Here is a 22,225-nt window from a genome sequence, read left to right on the forward strand (position 1 = left end):
TGTTATTGTGCATTATCAATATAACAGGTTGTGACTTGAATTTCCTTAGTAGGAAAAACTGTTTTGAAAGAACAAGGAAAAGCAGCTTTTTCAACACCCATTCTAATATAGTGCTCCATAAAATAGCTGCAAAAATGTCCTGCTTTCTTGTCAACTATGAAAAAAGGACTTGGTCAATAAATCCTTATATTACTACTACATATAATGTTAATATTCAGAAGTTTGAGAAGCTTCCAGAAACCTGCAGTCTTTAAACTAGTGTTTAACAAGGAGGTTGATGTGGGGGAGATGGGAGGAATTGAGCTAGTTCTGCATAGGAGGTTATTGAAATTTCAAGGTTCTCTAAGCCCATTTTATATTTAAATGCTAAATCCTTCCTGAAATGCCCACAGGATACTAGAAGAAGTAACTATTTCTTTCAAATGGAGGAACAGGGGTCTTTGAAATCTAATTGTTATGGTCTTAGCCAAATTAGTTAAAGAAGCATTTCAAAGTCTTGATAGAAGAAATTTATTCCTATTAAGCATTCAACTATATGCCAGGTCACTGTATTTGTGTGTGTGTGTGTGTGTGTGTGTGTGTGTGTGTGCGCACGCGCTTGCATGTGTGTGTATGACTATCCCCACTCTATAGAAGAAGAAACTGAAGGACATATTCAGGGTAGATACAGGAGATTGGGCAAGAATGGAAGTACAACAATTCAAGGGTGAAATGGCACAGAAATCTAAAGTTAGCAATGGGATGTGAAATTTATACTAATTTACCTGTAGAAGATGCTGTTGTGTACCATTCACCCAACAACTAACGATCTTCCCTTCAATTCGAAGCACTCACTGCCCCAGCTGCTAGCATCACTGAATGCTAACAACTCACAGCTGAGCCCCTCTCTGGGCACTGCCTCTGTTGAAGGGAGCTGCCTCGCTGGAGGCTAAACTCTTCCCCAGGGGCAGCAAATGTCTACCGACTGCTAAATAAGGAGGTACAAAGGCCAGCCCCCTACCTCAACTCAGGACAGCTCCGAATGGCCAGCCCAGCTCTAGAGCTCCCCATAGGATTGGCTGCAGCCTCTGTTGCAACTGCATCTCAATTCAACCTCTCCATCTGCCCTTTCTGCTTCCCTCACCCCTCATAGGTACTGTTCCCAAGAGCACACAACAATAAACCTCATAGATGCAAATGTCAGAGGCTCAGAGTATGTTTCCAAAGGAAGCCAGCCAAAGACAACACCACAGCAAAAATAATTACTAGATGATAAGGTTTCCCACCATCCGAAAGAATTGAGATTGAAACGTAGTAACTGATTCTACTGGGTACCTCCATAGGCTAATGTTAGTTTCTAATGCAATTCCCATTATACCTGGAAGCAAGTCATAAGTACTCACGCTGTTACAAAGTGTTTATATTTAAGTTAGTTAAAACAATAATGAATCACTGACTTAAATGAGGAATTGCCAATTAGTGAGTGATTTTACAGGGACTATAAAGTGCTATATAGCTCATGTAAGCTATGGGGTGGTCAAATCTGCATGGTATCAAATATGTCTGATTAACTGCATATTTCTTAACACGGTGTTTGCTTGAGAAGCTTGTTAAATATTTTTTTAATTATGTAATTGTGTATAAGCCCAAGGAGACTAAACAAAAGTGGTAAAAAGAAAAATAAATTTTACAACAACAGACTACTGAGTTTCATGTAGATCCAAAGAAAGACTCTAAGATGGATTATTAAAGAAATGGCTTTTGAACATTAAGACCAGGAAATAAGGATCATAAAGGGTCAGAGGGGGTTAAAGTGGTAACACAAAGAATGTATCAGATACACCATATCTGGGTGTCAGTTAAGATACCTCATGATGATTTCGTTGAGGTCAAGACAGAGATATAAGCTGAAAAATAATATAAATAGCTGAGGTTAGAAAATGTTGAACAACTGCATCCAGAGAGAACTGCTACCTTAACTGACAGTTGGAAGGAAAAATTTTGGTGGCTCTAAGTTTTGCCTCTATCTCTCCTCTCTTGTCCTGGTGATCTACAAAGGAATGGGGGCACATAGGGAGGGCTTGTGTTCATAGGCTACAAGCAAGTGTTGATGGAAACCGGGCTGGCTTTATTTTCTAAGGGAAAAATTCACTATGACAGGCACAACATGCTGTCTAAAGAAATATTATACAATCTTAATCAGAATGGTACAATACAATCCTATAGAGTCAGTAGCATGAAATAACAAAGTTATCACAACACAAAGGTTTTACAGATTAGGGGACCTCAAAGGTAAGTGTTACTCAGAAGACATAACTGAGCCTTTAGCAACCAACATTTAACAAATATATATTGAGCTTCTTATGTGTGCCAGGAACTGCTTATGCACTGGAGATAAAGCTATGGATAAAAGATACAAGACCCTGTTACATTCTAATTGTGGGAAAAGCAAAAAGATAATAAATGGCTAAAAAATTATTAAGAAAACATTCCATCATGATGATTCCTATAAAGAAAATAAACATGGCACTATGATAGGGAGAAATTGAAGTTACCTTAGCTTGAATTCAAGAAAAGTCCTCCCTGAAAAGGTGTCATTTGAGCTAAGATCTGAATAGCAAGGAAAAATAAGCCATTTGAAGGTATGAAGGAAGAACATTCCAGGCAAAAAGAACCAATGTTAAAAAAGCCTCACATAGACAAGCTTGGAAAAGATAGTCGTGTGACTAAAACATACTGAGTGAGAGATATAAAGGTTAAGAGTTGAGATCAGAGGCCTAAACAAGAGTCAGATCATGTAAAGTTTTATGCACTGATACATGGAGGAGAGACATAACTGATTTGTTTGGAAAAATCACTCTGGCTGCTATTCAAAGAACCAAATACAGTGCGGATAGAGGTGGATAGAATGCAAGTTCAGAGACCATGTTAAGAAGCTATTGTTACACAAATAATACATTATATGTTTAAAAAAAAAAAGATAATAGGAAGAGAAAAATGAAGGGGGGGAATTCAGAGGGGGTGATGAACCATGAGAGACTATGGACTCTGAAAAACAAACTGAGGGTTCTAGAGGGGAGGGGGGTGGGGGGATGGGTTAGCCTGGTGATGGGTATTAAAGAGGGCACGTACTGAATGGAGCACTGGGTGTTATACACAAACAATGAATCATGGAACACTACATCAAAAATTAATGATGTAATGTATGGTGATTAACATAACAATAAAAAATAAATAAAAATAAGAAATAAAAATAAAAAAAACACTGAGTATCCAAAACACAAATACAAAGTATTTTAGAGTGAAAGAGTTTTGTACTTAAATTAAATTAAACATTAAAATATGTGTAATTTTATCTTTATCTCATTAATTTGGGATTTTAATCATTTGTGAAATATGTATCATCTTCAACTTATATTAGCAAAGCTATCAATACATCTAATTTATAAATAAATAATATAGCTATAAAAAAAGAAGCTATTGTTATTGGTAACAGGAAGCTCCAAGAAGGTGAAATTTAACAAGGACAATCATAAGCCTGTTTTTATATCAAAACCCCCCCAAAAAAAACAATAGCATAGTATAAGATAGGAGATTCATGAGTTACAGCAGCACAGATTTTAAAAGAACAGGGAAAAACAAAATGGTGGGGGTATGTCAAAGGGACATAGAGGCCAACAGACAAAAGCTTCCACTGGCCAAAACTGGAACAATTTGAGCAATAAATAATATACTATTGAATAATAATCCTAAGTATCAGATAAATATCCATGAGTCCATACCTATATAAATAAATGATTGAGTAGATAAATAAATGGGGGAAACTGACAAATCTCCCATATAGAATTCCAAATAATTTATGTAAATATTCTACCTTGAGGAGATGGAGTTTAACTCTTCACCTCTTGAGTGTGGGCTACTCTTCCAAAGAGTACAATATAGAAAGAGAGAATAAAGTAACCTCAACATAGAGAAACCGTGGCCAGGGGATCAAAGGTTAGTGTCAGTGGTAAGTCAAATTGACAGTATGTGCCCTTGATATAGTAAGATTGGCACTTCACCTCTGTGATCTTCCTCCCCAAAACCAATAACCCCAGTCCAACCATATAAAAAAAAAAAAAAAACAGACAACCACAAATTGAGAGACAGTCTACAAAATGCCTGACTGTCAAGGTCATGGAAAACAAGGAAAATCTGAGAAACTGTTACAGTCCAGAAGAAAGTAATGAGACATGACAACTAAAAGTAATATGAATCCTGGATAAATCCCTAGAACAGAAAAGGGACAGTTCCCTAAAAACTAAGGAAATTCAAATAAAATATAGAGTTAAAATCAAAGTATGCAATGTTGGTTACTTAGTTGTGCTGAATATATCATAGTAATATAAAATGTAAACCATAGGGGAAACTGGATGGAGAATATACGGAAGCACTCTGTACTATCTTTCAGCTTTATAATCTAAAACTATTATAAAGTTAAAAGTTATTTTATTTAAAAAAAAAGCATAGGGACCTTGAACTGTTTCCCATCAACCTAAGTATGGCATCTAAAAATTGGAAGCCAAAGACTTCCTCCACTCAGTCTTGTTGAAACAAAGCCATAGTACTATGGGGAACACAGTAATGCCAGGTGTCCTGCTTGGGAAGGAATGCAGAGAAATGCTCTAGAAACAAGAGTAACCAGAATGGACAGAGGACTTAAAGTCATGTCACATGGAAACAACTAAAAGTACCGCGTATGCTTAACCAAGGAAACCAGAGGGGCACAATAGTTTTCTCAAAATACATGAGGGGTCATTATAAAAGAGTGAGGACTGGACCCTTTTCTAAGTCTGAAACTGTAGCATTTGGTAAAAATGGAGGAAAGATTATGAGTGGAAAAATATCTATTCAAGAAAAGGAAGAACATTATAAACCTAGAATTGCCTGCCCTGGGAGGCAAACACATGCCCTTCTAATCCTGAGCATTCAGGCTTCTGACGGAAATACATTTGTCCAGAAGTCGTAGAGGAGATGGGTATTTGAACTCCAGAAGACTTTCTAGGTATTCACTACAAAAATGTAATGTCTTCCTGCTTCTCTACCAGCACTTAATAAATGATGAGAAAACTGGTAGTACCCAAAACCAAGGTTACACTATAGTAATTTGTATACTCTAGTCACTTTTAATTTTTTATTAACAAATTTATTTATTTATTTTACCTTGTAAACTGTCTTTTAAGGAGCGCCTGGGTGGCTCAGTCGTTAAGCGTCTGCCTTCAGTTCAGGTCATGATCCCGGGGTCCCGGGATCGAGCCCTGCATCAGGCTCCGTGCTCAGCGGAAAGCCTGCTTCTCCCTCTCCCACTCCCCCTGCTTGTGTTCCCTCTCTCGCTGTGTCTCTCTCTGTCAAATAAATAAATAAAATCTTTAACAAAAAAATGTCTTTTAACTACGGGTAGGTAGACCTTCTCAACTCTGTTATTGGAATAATGTGGATATCCCTATATCTCCAGCACAGACCTCACCCTCGAATTCAAGATTCACTTGTCCAATTGTTTATTTGACCTCTCTACTAGACTGTCTAATGCACATCTCCAACTTAATGTGTCCAGTACAAAACTTCTGATTTCCCACCTAAACCTCCCTCAGTCTCATCAACAAATACCACCAATCTATACCTAATTTCCTTCCATTTATCCCACACATCCACTTCATTAGCATGTCCTTAAACACCTATATGTTGCACTCTCTTTGGCAGCACATATACTGAAATTGGAACAATACAGAAATTAGCATGGCCCCTGTGCAAATAGGACACCCAAACTTGTAAAGTGTTCCATATTTTTTGTACAGTAACAGATGGTAGCTACTCTTGTAGTTAGCATAGCATAACATGTGAACTTGTTGAATCACTATGTTGTACACCTGAAACTAATGTAGCACAGCATGCCAACTATACTTCAATTTAAAAACCCTATATGTTCATGTGTCAACTTCTCTCCACCCCTAGTTCAAAGTAGTCCTTCCTAGACTATTGCAATCACTTCTAACTGGTCCTCTACTTCCCTTTCCCCTTAAAATTTATTCACAAAGCAGCCAGAGATTATGGCCATGTGTGTGCATGCACACACACACACACACACACACAGAATCAAGCCCCTTCTTAAATAGTTAAACATGACGCTTAAAAAAATTCTAACTGCTTACTCTGTGGTCTGGTTCTTGTCAATCTCTCTGAACTCTTCTTACCATTTTCCTCCTTGCCAGTCTCCGACCACATTAGCCTTTTCTCTATTCCTCACAACCTCAAATTCATGTCTCCCTTAAGGATATTGGAACAGCTGTTCTCGCCGCCTAATATGTTATCCCCATGATCTTCAAATGTCTGGTTCCTTCCTGTTATTCTAAAATAGCCATTAAGGCACTCTTCACCACATCAGCCTATTTTATCTCTCTGCATAGTACTTATCACTAGTTGACATCGTCTTGTTGCCTTTTTTATGTTTGTGTTGCTTTTGTCTGCAAGTTGTCTGAGAACAGGAAGCTTGTATACCTTATTTACATCTGTAGCCTGAGCACCCCAAACAGAGCTCTGAATATAAGCAGTCATAAATATTTGTTCAATGAGTAATTTTAATAATATGACTGAAGATGATATCCTATGTCATAAGACTTGAAACTTTCCTCAAGTGAGCTTTTCTAATATTTGAAAAAAAAACCAATCTTCTAAAATATAACCAACCATTAAGATTAACACGATAAATATCAAATGATGCTAATCTACCAATTTTTTCTACATTCCCCAAATTCACCTTTGCACATTCCACTCTCTTATGTGTATGTTTGCAGTATTGCCTGACTGAAATAATTTCTCCTGGAATGTTCTCTAATGCCCAATATCATCTATGTAAATATAATAATCTGTGAAAATATCATCCATTTTTAAGACCCAATGCCAAATTCTACCTTCCCTCTGACACATTCTCTGATTAACATCTATCTTGTATGCACCCAAAATACTTTGCTCTTTAATGACAACACTTATCTCAGTGAGAGGGCTGCGTATTAACAGATAAGAGTTTCTCAAAGTTTGTTCCCTAGAACACTAGAACTTGAGACAATTTTTACAATTCACATTAGCTTGGGAAACACTGTAAAATATATATACCTACTTTGAAGGATTCACAACACAGTAAAATTAAAGGATCTGGACAAAGTCCCATAGTGAGTAATGTGTGGGATATAACCTTCTGTAACTCAATTTTTGTTTTCCATTATTTGATTACAGAATCATCAATAAAAAAAACAGATATCCATTAACATCTCACAGTAGATAGCCTGAGATATACCTGAATAATGGTTACGAGCATGGGTTTTGGAAGTTGCTAAGTTGGAGGACTTCAGTTTTAACCCGGCCTCTAATAATGATTAAAGGAGTGACTACAAGCAAGTAATTGATCTCTGGGCCTCCACCTTCCCATCTGAAATAGAGTTGAATAGGACTATCGCATAGGATAAGCATAAGGATTGAATAAAAGTGGCAGGGTGCCTAGGACCTAGCAGCCACTCTATAAATATTAGCCACCATTTGATTAATAATTTTTTTATCACTGTTGTACCTCAGTAAGGTCAGGAATTTTTGGTGTTCACTTATGAATCTCCCACAAGACAAAACAGATACCATGCATAGAGCCTTAAGGGTTTGCAAACTTTGGGCATGCTTTGGGCAGGGCAGCTGCTACAAGAACGCTAGCACCGGGTCTGAAATGCTCAGGCCTCACACCATCCCTATTGCCTTACGTAGGGCTTAATTCAAGATTTATGCTATCAGCCTTGCCTTCTGAGGCATTAGAGTTTACAACCCCTTATACGGAAGTCCTCAACTAATGTTTATTGAATTGCTTGATCTCAATGGATTCTGACTTCCTTCAATTCTCATCCACCTCAAAACAACACCTGAAACCTTTAACGTAGATCTCTTTCAAAAGAGTGACTCACTCAAGCAATGATTTATATATTTAATACCTAAGTTAGGAAGAAGGTAAAATGTACAGCTAGAAAAATTCTCAAACCTGATGTGCATTTCTCCCAACTGGTCAACAAGTTAAGTCCATAGTGTTGAAGAAATTCAGAGACTAATAAAGAGGTCCCTTGGGACTGGTGTTAGTGCCAACTCCCAGAAGGTAGGAGGCATTTATACATGGAGGGGACATGGAAGGGACTACAACTGATGACCTCCAGAGGGCCATTTCACCCTTGAGTTTCTATTAAATCATTGGAATTTAAAATAGAGCACTAAAAAGAACTTTAAGAGATCATCAAGGCCATCCCCCTGCCTGTTAGAATATTTTTATATCTCCAAGTTCAATGTTGAAGTGTGAAGGCTCAAGCTGCAAGAGAAATTGGTGGGTTAGAGGGCAGGAAAGCTTAGGGGGAGAAAAGAGAAAGGCAAAGAAAAATCTGAGGATAAAGGAATTTATGCCCTCCCAATTAACCTTACCAAGGACCTCAAAATTCCCAAGGCAACCTTGATTCTACCTTTCTTTCTTTTGTTTTCAAATATGGAATTTTCCCCAGGACTAATGTTAGAATTGAGCATATTCTTCCTTTGATTTATGAGAACATTCAGGGAATATAAGGTCATGAAAGTTACCAAACCAGCTGGCTTCAATGCAAAGTAATTAAATAGAAAGTCTTAAAAACTTAAAATCCTTACTAGACTTGTTTCAGAAGAATGTTACATTCATCTTCCTTTACATTTAAAGTACTCATTCTTATATTTTTAAAATATTTAGATTTACATGAACCTTCCCCTGATGACAGCAGTGGACCCTATTCAGAAAATCTATAAAAGAGTAGAAATTAGAGCATCTGTATTTGTGGTTAAACTACTAGTGAACAACATTTCAGGAAATACGTGGTTACAGTAATTAGATAACCATAAATGCCTGTTAGTTCAGAAAAGCAAAGTTAAATGCTGGATTTTTTTTCCTAAAAAAACAAAAACAAAAAACAAACCAAAAAAAAGGCACTACAATGTGAAATAAGCAGAAACAAAAAACAAAAACAACAAACGACCCTAACTGATTTCTTAAAATGTTGAACAAAACTTAAGTGGTTATGCTCTAAATATGAAAGCAATCTACTCAGTGTAGCATTAAGATGTGGGTTTATAAGCTTCCCTATATTAGGTAAAATGCCTATACCAAGAATTGTGCTATACTATTTATTTTTCAATTCCTTTGATACGATCCTTAAATTGTACTTAATAATACGTTATAGACCAGGGCCCACCCAGGGGCTTTCATGACCCCTCTATGCTAATACTGTCTTTAAGACAAGTCAGATCCTTTGAAAAGCCTCTCAGGTTCTAGATTTTATAATTCCTTTGTAGTATGCCTATTCAGATACACAGAGTTAGTAATTTTTCTAAGAAAAAGGATGTCTGAAACTACACTCTTGCAGGTGTAATCCTGTAATCCACTCACACAAGTAAATCATTCCTACATCCAGCAGCTGGAAAACAGAGCCAATTTCTGGTAAATGGACATGATAGCCAACTAAAGGAAACCAAGTGGTAGCAAGCCTAGATGGTGAAACATGAGCCAATTTTCTGTGACTTTTGCTTGCGGAACCAAGCATGCTTTAATAGAGTGGCTTCAGGTGTTGATACTCTATCAATGTCTACATCTCTCTGATTGAGCGTGACATAATAGCTCTTCCCTTTTTGAAAGCCGAGTGTTTCCATTTTCTTGAATCCTATAGATATCCAAGAGCAAAGAGAGTTGCCACATTACATTTCTCCAAAAAAAACCATAGGGTAGTCAAATTAATCTAATTATCTGTGACCCAATTTGATAATACTGCTAAAAGCAATGTTAGAAAGGACTTCTCTAGAGTATGCTCTCTGTTTTCTCATTCATTCTCTTTTCTAATAATTTGGTTGAGAAAATACCCTTTAACACTGAAAATGCACCTGCTTTGATATTTTATGCATAAACTTGAACTATGAAAATGTGTGCTCTATTTACTGGTAATTTGGAAAATGTAATGATGAGACACTTAAAATTGTCATCAGTTTAAAAAGGTCTGAAAAATTCTAAAGATTGGTCCAGCATCATTTTCACATTCGACAATTCCACTCAAGAAAGTAATTCTCAGGTGACTAATAAAACAGGTTCAACTACTGGTTCAGCAAAGGTCAGAAATATCACTTGCTTGGAGCTCATTCTATGAAGTTGCACACAGTGAGTTTTCTACTTTCTTCTTTCTTTTCTCACTTTGATCCACTCTTGATACTATTCACTTTAGTTTCTGACTCACAGATAGAAACATGTGGCAGGATTTATGGTATTTTAGAAAATAATTTCATGTTCCATAAGTAACAGAGATGCATAATTCTTTATGGGAGTCACTTCATTCCAATTTTCCCAATTATGAATTTACACTGAAACTCCATCTTTGGAAGCAAAAGACTCCAAAAACCTCTGTTGTTTCTTTTTTTTTCTTTTCTTCTCCAATGTACTATCATTCTGAATTTTTAATATTTATAATGAGAGCAAAATTATATGCTTGGAATGCACCCTTCAACATAATGGTATTACAACTAAATATTTATTTGAATTATGTTTATGGTAATAATAACTAATGTGGTTGTTTTTTTTTCACGACATAGGTTAAAAGTCTGTAGCCTCTAATTTGACAAGAACTCTATTATCACTTTCTGCAAAATTAGACAGGAAAGAATATTAAGACATCTAAAATCTGACACAAATAGAAATCGCTTTCTCTCACTTTCCTTTTTTTTTTTAAACAAGAAAGATGATTATATGTTGCCTGACATTCCATTTTCAGGCCAACAAAGGGGATATAGAGGTTCACTCTTTATCTCTTCCACTGAATAAGACCCTTGCAAGAATGCATTGGTATTTAATACACTGAACTTCTTTAGATGAAGATAAAGTGAGCTTTATCTTCTTGATGGTCTTCTCCATTCAGTTCCCTCTGTTTCAACTAACATAAAAATATCTTCAAAAAAAAAAAAATCTTCACGGCAAGGAGCAGCCCGGAGGGCTAATCCACAGCACATCATCTGTGAAACATACCATCCTCATATTTGAAAAATGACGAACTAAAGATGAATAAACAGTACTGAGAGAGGAAGAATTTCCACACTCAAAGCTGGAACAGAACCTGAAGAAAAACATTTTTTGAAGTACCAAAGTAAAGGTTGGAGGGATGGGGTAACGGGGTGATGGGTATTTAAGGAGGGCATGTGAGGTGATGAGCACTGGGTGTTATATGCAACTAATGAATCATTGAACACTACATCAAAAACTAATGATGTACTATATGTTGGCTAAATGAACATAATTAATTAATTAATTAATTAAAAATAAAATAAAATACCAAAGTAGGGGTGCCTGGATGGCTCATTCGGTTAAGCATCTGCCTTCTGCTCAGGTCATGATCCCCAGGTCCTGGAATTGAGCCCTTGAGTAGAGAGCCTGCTTCTCCCTCTGCCCCGCACCCTGTTCATGCTCTTTCTCTCTCAAATAAATAAATAAAATCTTTAAAAGAAAATAAAGTACCAAAGTAGGCTGATTTTTGCATTGATTTGTATAATGGCCTATTTGAATTTTTTAAAATGTCTCATACTGTACTTGAGCACTTTTGGTTTTGGTCACAACTACAAATGGAACTCCAAAAGCTGAGGCTATTTTCCATGATGCCTTTGGAGAAATCTGTATGAGAGATCTCTTAGAAATAGTACAAAAAGTCTATCCTCCTGCAAAATTCAGCGAAGACTTTATCAGAGTATTTTGATTAATTTCACTTCAGAAAATGTACACGCATGGCCTATGCTCAAAATAACACCCCCCCAAATACACCCAGAGATTCCAAAGTTTAGCATTTCTCTTTTTTTAATTTTTTTAAAGATTTTACTTATTTGAGGGGGAGAGGGAGCACGAGCAGGGGGAGGGGCAGAGGGAGCCCCAAGCAGGGAGCCCAATGCAAGGTTCGATCCCAGGCCCCCAGTATCATGACCTGAGCCAAAGGCAGAGGCCTAACTGACTGAGCCACCCAGGCATCCCTAAAGTTTAGCATTTCCCCCAAAACATCTCTGAAAATGATAGCATTCCAGTAAAGACTGATATTCTGCTGAGTATAAGGCCATGACCCTGAGATGCTAGAAAACTAACCTCATGCAGTAGAGGCTGTGTCAAATGCCCCTCCAAGACTGAGGCACTCATTCTAGCTGCCAGGTGCTCTGGCTGGGGCTAATTTCTACGTGACTACTCCTCAGGACCTGCCCCCAGGGGAATGGGGGGGGCTGCCTTGCCCAGAGTCATGCCCCTAGAAAGGGTTTAGAGCGAAAGAGGCTGGGTACCCTTCCCTCAGTAACAAAAACTCTGAAGGACCATGCAGTGCCCAAGCTCTCCAGGGATCCACCGAGGCCTGAGTTTTAACTACATCTCAGTACAGCTCCTCCCGATGCCTGGTCCTGGGGCCTACTCCCTCATAGGTGTTGATCCCAAGAACATTCCCAGTCTCCAACTTAGCACCTCAGGGAACCCAACCGAGGAAGCATTACAATGAGAGGAGCTGGAGGGGAACCAAGATATATTACAATTCAACATTACTCCTTTCGTAAAGGTAAAGAAACCTCAGCCAAGAATGATTAAATAATTTGCATGGAGTCAAGGGTCCAGTTATTCCTGGTAGCAGCTCTTCTGCCTTTCCACTTAAAGGCGAGTATTCTTTTCATCATTAGAAATTGTTTTCCTCAGTGGACTTTAGCCTTCACCTAACAAAATCACATTTGAGCTTACATCTGGCCAAGTAACAGTTAATAGTTTACCTCCTTTTAGCCTCCCTCATGCCCTATGGTATTTCTAGAAACTCTACCAAGGAAGGAGAATCCTCCAAATGCGTTGGAAGGATTTAGGGGATCAGGGTGGTTGAGGTGGAAACTAACTTTTTTCTGAATATCTACTGGCATCATCTAAGGAACTTTACATAACATCTTAATCTTCACAACTCAGTGAAGGAATATTTCTTCTCTCATTTTACAAATGAAGGAACTGAGGTCCAGTTGGGTCATACGAGATTTGACTCTGAAACCACTGATATGTCCACTTACCCCAGTGCCTCACTGGGACTGCAAATAAAAGTGCTCTGTCCTCCCTCGTTCACCACGTTTGCAAGTGTGAGGCCTTGGTTATAAGTTACCTTCCTGATTGTGACAGTGTAACTTCACTACATGATATACCTATTAACTTGACTCACTATAAATAAAAATCAACAATGCCACACTTTTCAGAATGTTGATTAGTATTTATGATTTCATATTGCCAAAATAAATAATTTACTTTGAGGGATTAGTAAAGCTAAGACATATTCTTACAGTGTTTTTCACCAGGATAAAAAAATTTACAATGACATCCCTTAACTAGGCACTTAAGAAATCATTTGGCAGTTTACTTTTTGCCAAATGCCATACATTGTTTTAATGTCAGATAGGAAGTAAAAGTTATTTATAGACTGAAATATAACACTATTAAAGCTCAATCTTATATGCAGCAACACATTCCAAATAGAGTTCTCAACACTACATTTTAAAGCGCAAATCACTGTATTCAATACCAGCATATGAATGTCTTCTTAATAGAGTACCAGATGTGTGACAAAGACTCCAAAAGGGGAGACAGTTGAAAGAAAAAACTAATAATGTCAATGATATATTTTTTACTTTAACCTAAAAATTAATTTTTGTCACTAAACTTTTATAACCCATTTTTTCAATATCTGTGATTCATAAGACACCGCTATCAACATGAGCCAGGTTAAATGTTGCTTTAACAATGCTGAACTCTGACATTTTGGTTAATCTAAGTAATTTTTTAAAAGATTAGCATTTCTTATTGGGGTATATAGACACAACATTTTTTAGCCTTGTGGGACTGTTTTGTTCATAGGAAGATAAGCCTTGGGATAATTCTCTTTCTGGGGGAATTCTGGTATTTGTAGTTTTATGAGCACAACTAATTGTTACACTTTAGTTACAACAAGGTGGCTTCTGAATTCCTTAAATAAGAGGGTTTTAAAATCTGTGACAATTATTTAAATAAGTCTAAGAAAAAGATGTAAAACAATTTTTAACGTAAACTGATTGCTGCCCTCAAAGTGGTACGGCTGTCTCCCATTCTTGCATAAATACACAGAACGGTATGTTTTATTTGTTTCTAATACACAGCATGACATCGTGAGGTCTATTAGCTGGTTTTATTTTATCTTAGGCTTAAAAATCAGTGGGCATTGCAGACACAGGAAGATGAGGTGAAATGAGAAGCAAGATATTAAAAGTGTTCTCTAAACTCAGAATACTACTTTCCATTTGATTCTGTAATGAAATAAATGTTAATTACTTCCTAAGTAGAGTTACAAGATAAGATAAAAAATACAGGACACCCAAGTAAATTTGATTTTTTTAAGTGTGTCCCATGCAATATTTATACTGTGCATGTGAATCACCTGAGTATCTTGTTAAAATGCAGGTTCTGATTCAACAGCCTGGAATGGCACCTCAGTATGTATTTTTATTTGCTAAATCTGCCAACCTATCTTAAATTATTTTAAAAAGAAGGAAATGCTGAAGATAGTATTGGTAAATGTTCACTTGTAGACTAATAATTGCAGTTAATGAATGGAATGACAAATCGGTTTTTATTTACAAATTTGGCTCGGTGTCTTTAAAACCTCCAAATTAATAGTAAAAATAAAACCCTGAGGAAGGTTTTGAGAATATTCTTTACAACATGGTCATCTCTCCATATTTTCCACAACTTCACAGGTCCATTATCTAATCAGTGGTGTTCACCCTTGGCTGAACATCAAAATCACCTGGAGAGCTTTTAAAAATCCTGATACCCAGCCACACTCTACTCAATTAAATATTAATCTCTGGGGTAGGATGGGACCCAGGAATAGATGTTTTAAATCTTCCCAGGTGATTCCAGTGTTCACTGAGACTGAGAACCTGTCCTAGGTCCCTACTCTACAAAGTGTATAACCAACATCAGCCCCAGCTGGCAACTCATTAGCAACACAAAATCTCAGGCCCCACCCAGGCCTTCTGAATCAGAACTTGCATTTTAACGAGATATCCAGGTGACTCAGAGGCACATTACAGTTTGACAAACAGTACTCTACATCATTTAGAGGTAACAAGTAAAGGCAGTCACATTTATGACTTTCACTCTATTGTTAACTGGAATTCTAGAATATTTCAACATAGCAAAACTGGTCTAAATAGGTGCAGTCACTACAGCAGAGACCAAAAAAGTTGTCAGTACTTTCCCAATGCACATCACTTTATAGACTTCCAACAGAAATAACAGGAACTATCCAAACAGACATTGTATAGAATGCTGGAGGCAATTCCCAAAGGACAGCATGCCTGATTCTGGCCAAAACCCCACAAACCAAGAAACCAAGATTTAAATAGCAATCATGGCTCCCTTTTCCCCCTAATCTCAATCCTAGTCAATAAAGCTACCTTTCTTCTTTTTTAAAGATTTTATTTATTTATTTGACAGAGAGATAGAGAGCGAGCGAGCACAGAAGCAGGGGGGAGCAGCAGAGGGAGAGGGAGAAGCAGGCTCCCTGCGGATTCCAGGACCCTAGAATCATGACCTGAGCCGAAGGCAGATGCTTAACTGACTGAGCCACCCAGGTGCCCCAATAAAGCTACCTTTCTTTAAAAAACATGAAATTACGATGCCCTAGTCAAGGTCCTTTGCCCCCAAAGTGCTGGCATATCTATAGTAATTGCTGACTTCTATGTTTTCCAGCCATGAATTCAAAGGTTTCTTGTATATGTTCCATCAAGGAACTGAGGGCTTCCCCCATCCAAATTATAGCATAAAGAAACCTAACATGGTAACCTCCTAAATGCAGCAGAACCAAGCATTCATATCGAGGCTGAAATCTAAGTGCTATGATTTGAAAAGCATCTGGAAGACTTCCTATCAAACTGTCTTCCCCAGTTTGTTACTGGAGTTCTCCTAAGTTTCTTGCGTTAAATAATGTTCTCCTCTTCTCTAGTGAAATATAAATGCTGTACTCCTAAGGAAGTTAACAAGTTTAATTTCTCAAAGCTTAGTGTTGAATTAATTTATCAACTTTGTTGTTTTTGTTTTTGTTTTTGTTTTACCTAAAAGACAAGATTGATGAGTTCTGGGTTACTGATGGCATTAAAAGTCAGGGAAGGAAATAAAGAAAGCAGCAGGGGAAAAAAAAAAAAAAAGGCAGCAGAAAGAAGCAGTACAGGGTACCAAACAGAAACTTTGTCTAATGCATCATTTTGCTTCCAACTTAATTAATACCTAAGGATAGCACTTCCAATCCATATAAGCAGAAATTAATGCTTCATATTTGTATAGTTTAATTCTGTCATTTATTTCTGATTCATTTAAGCTATAAAATAACTATTTCAAAAAGTAGGCAAATGCAGAGTTTATCTTTAAAAAGCTTTTAAGGGAAACCAAAGACAGTAATTTTTTGTTTTCATACATTAGATATTATAACTTCCAAAGCATGGAGCTGAAAAAAAGAGAAAACTTGAGGTTATATAGAGTGTGCTTTTGAGTGAATAAAAACTTTTGAGCATAATTCTAGTTTTATTATATTTCATGAAGTGAGCAAGAGAAATTGTGTCTGCATCAATGTAGTGAAGGAGTTTCTCATCTCAAAAGCCTATCTGTATTGATATCAGAAAAGGGTAGGGGTGCAAAATGACAGCGGCTGGCCTGCCCTTTCACCTTCCTAACAGGGCTGGTGGCAGCGATGAAGCTTAATCAATGCAATGGAAGTGACATTCTGCAGTCAAATCAAATTAAATGGAAATGAAAGGAAAATCTGGGGTCCAACCTAAAGGCTGTTCCTCTTACCACCGAGGTCATCTCCATGGCAACTAAATGCTACAAATGTGTAGACTAAATCCTTAACAAATCTGCAGAAAGCATGTCCAATTGAATATGATCGTGTCTGTCACTGTACTTTATAGCTTTCTAAAAGCTTACATTAGAAGTAACAAAAACGACTTCAGCCAGCAAGTAGCAGGACAGCACAGTTAATCCGACCACTACTCAATGACAGAGGTGCTCAACTTCTGAAAGAATGAACTCTAAGGAAGTGGCGACTTGAAGACAGACCAAGTGAAGTGGATTACGTTCAAACTGCACTGTTTTCTAGAATTGTTTTCCCTTGGACTTATTCAGTTCAGAATCTCCCTGGTCCCTGTAAAAGAATTTTCACATCATGAGGAATAATGTGTAGGGGGTTACCTCTGATCATGCCATTATCCTCTCTCAAGTACTCTCACATGCATTTTCCCCCTCTTTTGGAGAATGCAGATGGGTTTCAGGGTTATGAGAAGGCAGCACTGTACTGGCAAACTGCCACAGAGCAGCAGTGGTCATAGTTCCTCATGTAGTTTCCTCCACACAGACTCTTTCAGAAGACTTTAACTCATCCCTCTGCGACTCTAGATATATTACTGTACCATGTGGCCAGTCCAAACTGACTTGGTAATTTGGAATTAATTTCTTTTTGTAGACCATATTTTGTTGAAGAATGTAAAATAGCATCACCAAACGCCCTTCCCCTATAAGTGAACAACCATTAGAGTCTTACTTTCCCAAGAGCAAGAATTTGCATGTATCCGTGTATGTTCGGCTTAGATTTGGGTGCCCTCTACCACATGATAATATATTTACAGAAGGAAGAAAAAAAGACAAATGTCTAAGTACACCAGGTTCACCCAGTGATACATACTGAATTCATTGTTCAAGCTACACAACAAGAAACATTACTTTGTGGGAGGATTTATTGCACAAAGTTTGGGGTGTTCTCCACTGGTCATTTAATTCATAAAAGTGGCCACTATGACTCTTAGAGTTAACTAATGATGCCGTCACTTTGCTCAAATGCATAAAACCATGGGTCATTATATTCTATCCCCATTAAAATAGCAATTCATACCAATTAATTTCTGGGAAGAAATTCCGGCTTTCTAAATGGTGGTTAAAATAGCAACAATATTGCTAACTTAACAATAGTTCTCATAAGCATATCATAAATTATCATCTTTTCTTCAGTAGCACTAATTTACTTTGTTTGGGTGGTATGTCTGGGAATTTTTCAAAATCTATGTAAAGGTAGTAATAAGACCTAATTTCCACTGAACACTTATTTTGGCAGTGATGATAGCCAAGAAAATAAAAGCCTGTTGTTCTTTGAGACATCTTGCTCCCATGTAGCACCGATGTTTTAAGGTTAATAATACTACAAAGCAATTTCATTTCATATTATCATCTCCATAAAATTATACTTCAGTTTAAAATTATGGAATATTCTCTGCTCTTGGAGGCTTTAATCCCAGTTCAGTTATTAATTAGTAGCATTCTGGGTTGCATCATTTTCTTCTCTCTTGCCAATATCCACATCTGCAAAATGAAGTTTAGTCTACTGGTCCTTCTTACTTCATAAGATTATCTGAGGATGCTATGATATATGTGGAAGAGCTCTGGAGACTATCCAACAATATACGAGATATATATCTCATCATGTTATTATATTGAAATAATAAGTATTTTTATATTATATGTATATACTATTCTTTCAGAGACTATTTTTGTAATGTTAAGAATACAGCTAAATACCCATATTTACATTTTGGTAATATAGTAAGCCTGGGCTTAATTGGAAAACTTCAGTTTTCCTAACTCTTTACCTATTGTTCCTAGTAAAAATTAATCTCATGTAGAAATTCAGTGTATAGAATTTGATAGAAAATATAATAACCTAGATGAACACCTCACAATTTGCTTTCCCAAAATCATTAATTGGTATCATGTTATTTCCTTAGGATTTGCTTCTATTCCTAAAATCAGATGCTAAAAGAGAAAAAAAGGCTTATTTGGGTCTTTGAACACTGAGTTCTAATAAGTTTTTATTGTATTAGACCTTTTTGATCATTTAAATGAGACAGAACAATATATTAAAGAGGATCCTGTCCCCAATGTTATTTTCTCCTCTGACTACTTCATTTAAAGCCATATTTACATTTTTCCAAAGAAGACATACAGATGGCCAACAGGTATATGAAAATGTGCTCAACATCATTAATCATCAGGGAAATGCAAATCAACCACGAGATATCACTTCACACCTGCTTGAATGACTATTATCAAAAAGACAAGAATTAACAAGAGTTGACAAGGATGTGGTTTTTTGTTTTGTTTTGGTTTGGTTTGGTTTTTTAAGCTGAAGTTTCTGGAATTTTTTAAAATATTTATTTATTTATTTATTTGAGAGATATATATGCACCCCATGTTCACTGAAGCATTATTTACAATAGCCAAGATATGGAAGCAACCTAAGTTGGATGGATGAATGGATGGATGGATGGATGAAGAAACTGTGGCATATATATTTAATGAAATATTATTCAGCCATAAACAAGAATGAAATCATGCCATTTTCATCAACATAGATAAAACTTGAGGGATAAACATAGATAAAACTTGAGATAAAAATAAAAATTATGCTAAGTGAAATAAATCAGAGAAAAACAAATACCATATTATCTCACTTATATGTGAAATCTTAAAAAAAAAAAAACAAAAACCCACCCACTCACATAAACAGCAATAACAAAACTTGAGCTCATGGATACAGAGAACAGATTAGTGATTTCCAGAAGGGGGGAGGGGGAACAGGGAGGAGGGAGATGTGGGGAATGGGAGAAGGGAGTTAAAAAGTACAAACTTCCAGCTATAAAATAAATAAGTCATGGGGATATACAACATGATGACTATAGTTAATAATATGGTATTGTATATTTGAAACTTGCTAAAAGAGTTTATCATAAAAGTTTTCATCACAAGAAAAATAAATTTGGTAACAATGTATGGTGATGGTTGTTAACTAGATTTACTGTGGTGATCATTTCACAAAAATATACAGAAATATTGAATCATTATGTTGTACACCTGAAACTAATATAATGTATGTTAATTATATTTAAGTTAAAAAATAATAATAAAGCCATATTTGTTTTCCCTTTAAAATATTTGGCCCACCTTTATCCAAGAAAATTATTTGGGGTAATTGGAGGTATACAATTTACCAACTGTAGATTCTAAGTTTCAGTATTTCAATTGCTACTCTCCATGTACAGCTAAATTTGAAAACAAAGACAGGAAGCCCTGGCATGGATTATCACAAATCACACACTCAAGGAAACAGAATGACAAGATTTAAAAGTTACTGTGTCATATTTACTTTGGAAATTGCCATTATAACTGAAATAGGTTTGACAACACAGTTTTAAACTCCTAAACGCTTAAGAGATTTTATCTAACTAATAAACTTGTGGCTTCATAAACCCACAAAGCTCCTGCGATACCATCTTTTCGAAAAGGGTGTGAGCTTGCCAGGTGTAAGGAAGCAGATGCAATCTACGGATTGGTGAACCGCAAAGTGTCTGTCTATTTTCAAAGATTATAGGGATGGCGCTGGTGCCATTGGTTAAGATAGCAAATTGATTTCTTCAATAAACTAGTGCCCTCATTCACTCACCACAATTTTCTAAAATTGCCCTTTTGATCTGAAGCTTCCAGTCCTGATCAGGCATCATTTTTTATTTTGGTACACTGAAATCTATACTCTTCAGCTATTTTTTCCTTACATAACCAGAAACACAAACCTTTCCCTCCTCATTCACCCCACTGAAATTGAATACTTTTCTTTAAATTTGCTTCCATGTTTATTGTTTTCTTAAAAAAATAAAATTTTAAGAACTAATCTTAAATTTCCTAAGTTTAAAAGTGCATTGACAAATAGGGTTACCTACTTGGCAGTCATGTACAAATTAAAGGCTGTTTCAGATAAGATGTTTAGATTTTGGCTTCCCTCTGATGGTATGTGAAATCTATACCCTGGGAAATAATGGAAAATGTATATTTGCAAAAATATACATATGTATGTGTGTTTATACATGCTTATATGATGTGTGTACATATATATCAGTATTCCACATTTTGGAATGTAGAGCTTGTGTTTGCTTTGTCTTTTACCACCACTGCTACTTCTAATAAGACTTAAAGTTTCTTGAGAACTTATTATATACAGGCACTCCTCTAATTACTTTACATGTATTAATAAAAATCCCATGAGATGGGAACTCTTATCGGCCCCACTTCATAGATGAAAAACCTGAGGTGCAGAGTTTAATCTCTTGCCCTAGTCTCATAGCCAGTAAAAAGGGCTAGTGATACAGGTGCTTTCAAAAGGAATCATGTTGACATGAAAACTAAAATAAGAAGTACAGAAAAATAATCCTTTTCTGACTTTCTAGTTGATTAAGTGTTTAACCTATGGAATACCACTGATAAGGAGAGGGCTGCCGAGATGGTGGTAATGATGGAGAGAGGTTTGCCGTGAAACAACACTGGAGGCTGAGGGCACTGCAGTCATTGAGATTATGACAACTAGTTGATGAGGAAGCACATTTTACAGATATTTAAGAGCTGGAGTTATCAGGATTTGGTGATGGACTGAACGGGGTTATAGCAGTACAGTGAATTCCAGCATTAGCTCTGGCCCAAGCTGCTTGCAAGCAAAGCCTGCTGCTGTGTAAACCTGAGCAACTTACCCTAATCTCTCTAGTATCTGCTCTTCATCTGTAAAATGGGGATGTAACCATGGGATACCATATTCATCAGGTTATTGTGAAGATTAAATTAGTTAATATATAATATGTAAAGTATTTAGAACAGTGCTCAGAACATAGTAGGTACTATGTTAGTGTTAGCTTTTAGAGATGTGATTATCTACTAAGATTTGTTGATTTCCCAGGTTTGGCCCCCATATTAGAAATGCTTAAGACTATGCCTAGCCTTCAGAGAATCCAGAACTCCCATATGCACTCAGGTCAGAAGGGTTTAGTCAAACACAGCCCCACAAAATAGCTCTTGAGGGGTCCGCTCCTATTCCCACTGTTGCTGTTTTATTACTTCCTATATGCCTAGGCTCTCAGTGCTTAAAGTCTGTGTTATGTCTATGTTGTCTATCATTTATAGCTTTAACTGCTTTATTTTTGAATATTCATATTTCTTTTCCTGTGCTTCCATTTTCTTGGTCTTCAGGGAAGATGAATTATTTCTCTCTTGAACTTCACAATGCCTGGTCTGCTTCTG

General features: G+C 36.6%; 1 protein-coding gene and 1 non-coding gene across 2 annotated transcripts in view; one reads left to right on the forward strand and one right to left on the reverse strand.

Annotated features, from left to right (window-relative positions):
* Positions 1-22,225, reverse strand: part of SOX5 (SRY-box transcription factor 5) — a 1,012,050-nt gene that overhangs the window by 894,760 nt on the left and 95,065 nt on the right. The gene's annotated exons all lie outside the window — the stretch shown is intronic.
* LOC114216679 (U6 spliceosomal RNA) lies at positions 5,703-5,806 on the forward strand. The gene has a single exon (XR_003610820.1). It is a non-coding gene; the product is annotated as a U6 spliceosomal RNA (small nuclear RNA).

The sequence above is a fragment of the Eumetopias jubatus genome, unplaced genomic scaffold (genome assembly GCF_037043125.1).
Source record: "Eumetopias jubatus isolate StellerSeaLion01/CBP00866 unplaced genomic scaffold, mEumJub1_p1.0 scaffold_8, whole genome shotgun sequence".
Lineage (NCBI taxonomy): Eukaryota > Metazoa > Chordata > Mammalia > Carnivora > Otariidae > Eumetopias > Eumetopias jubatus.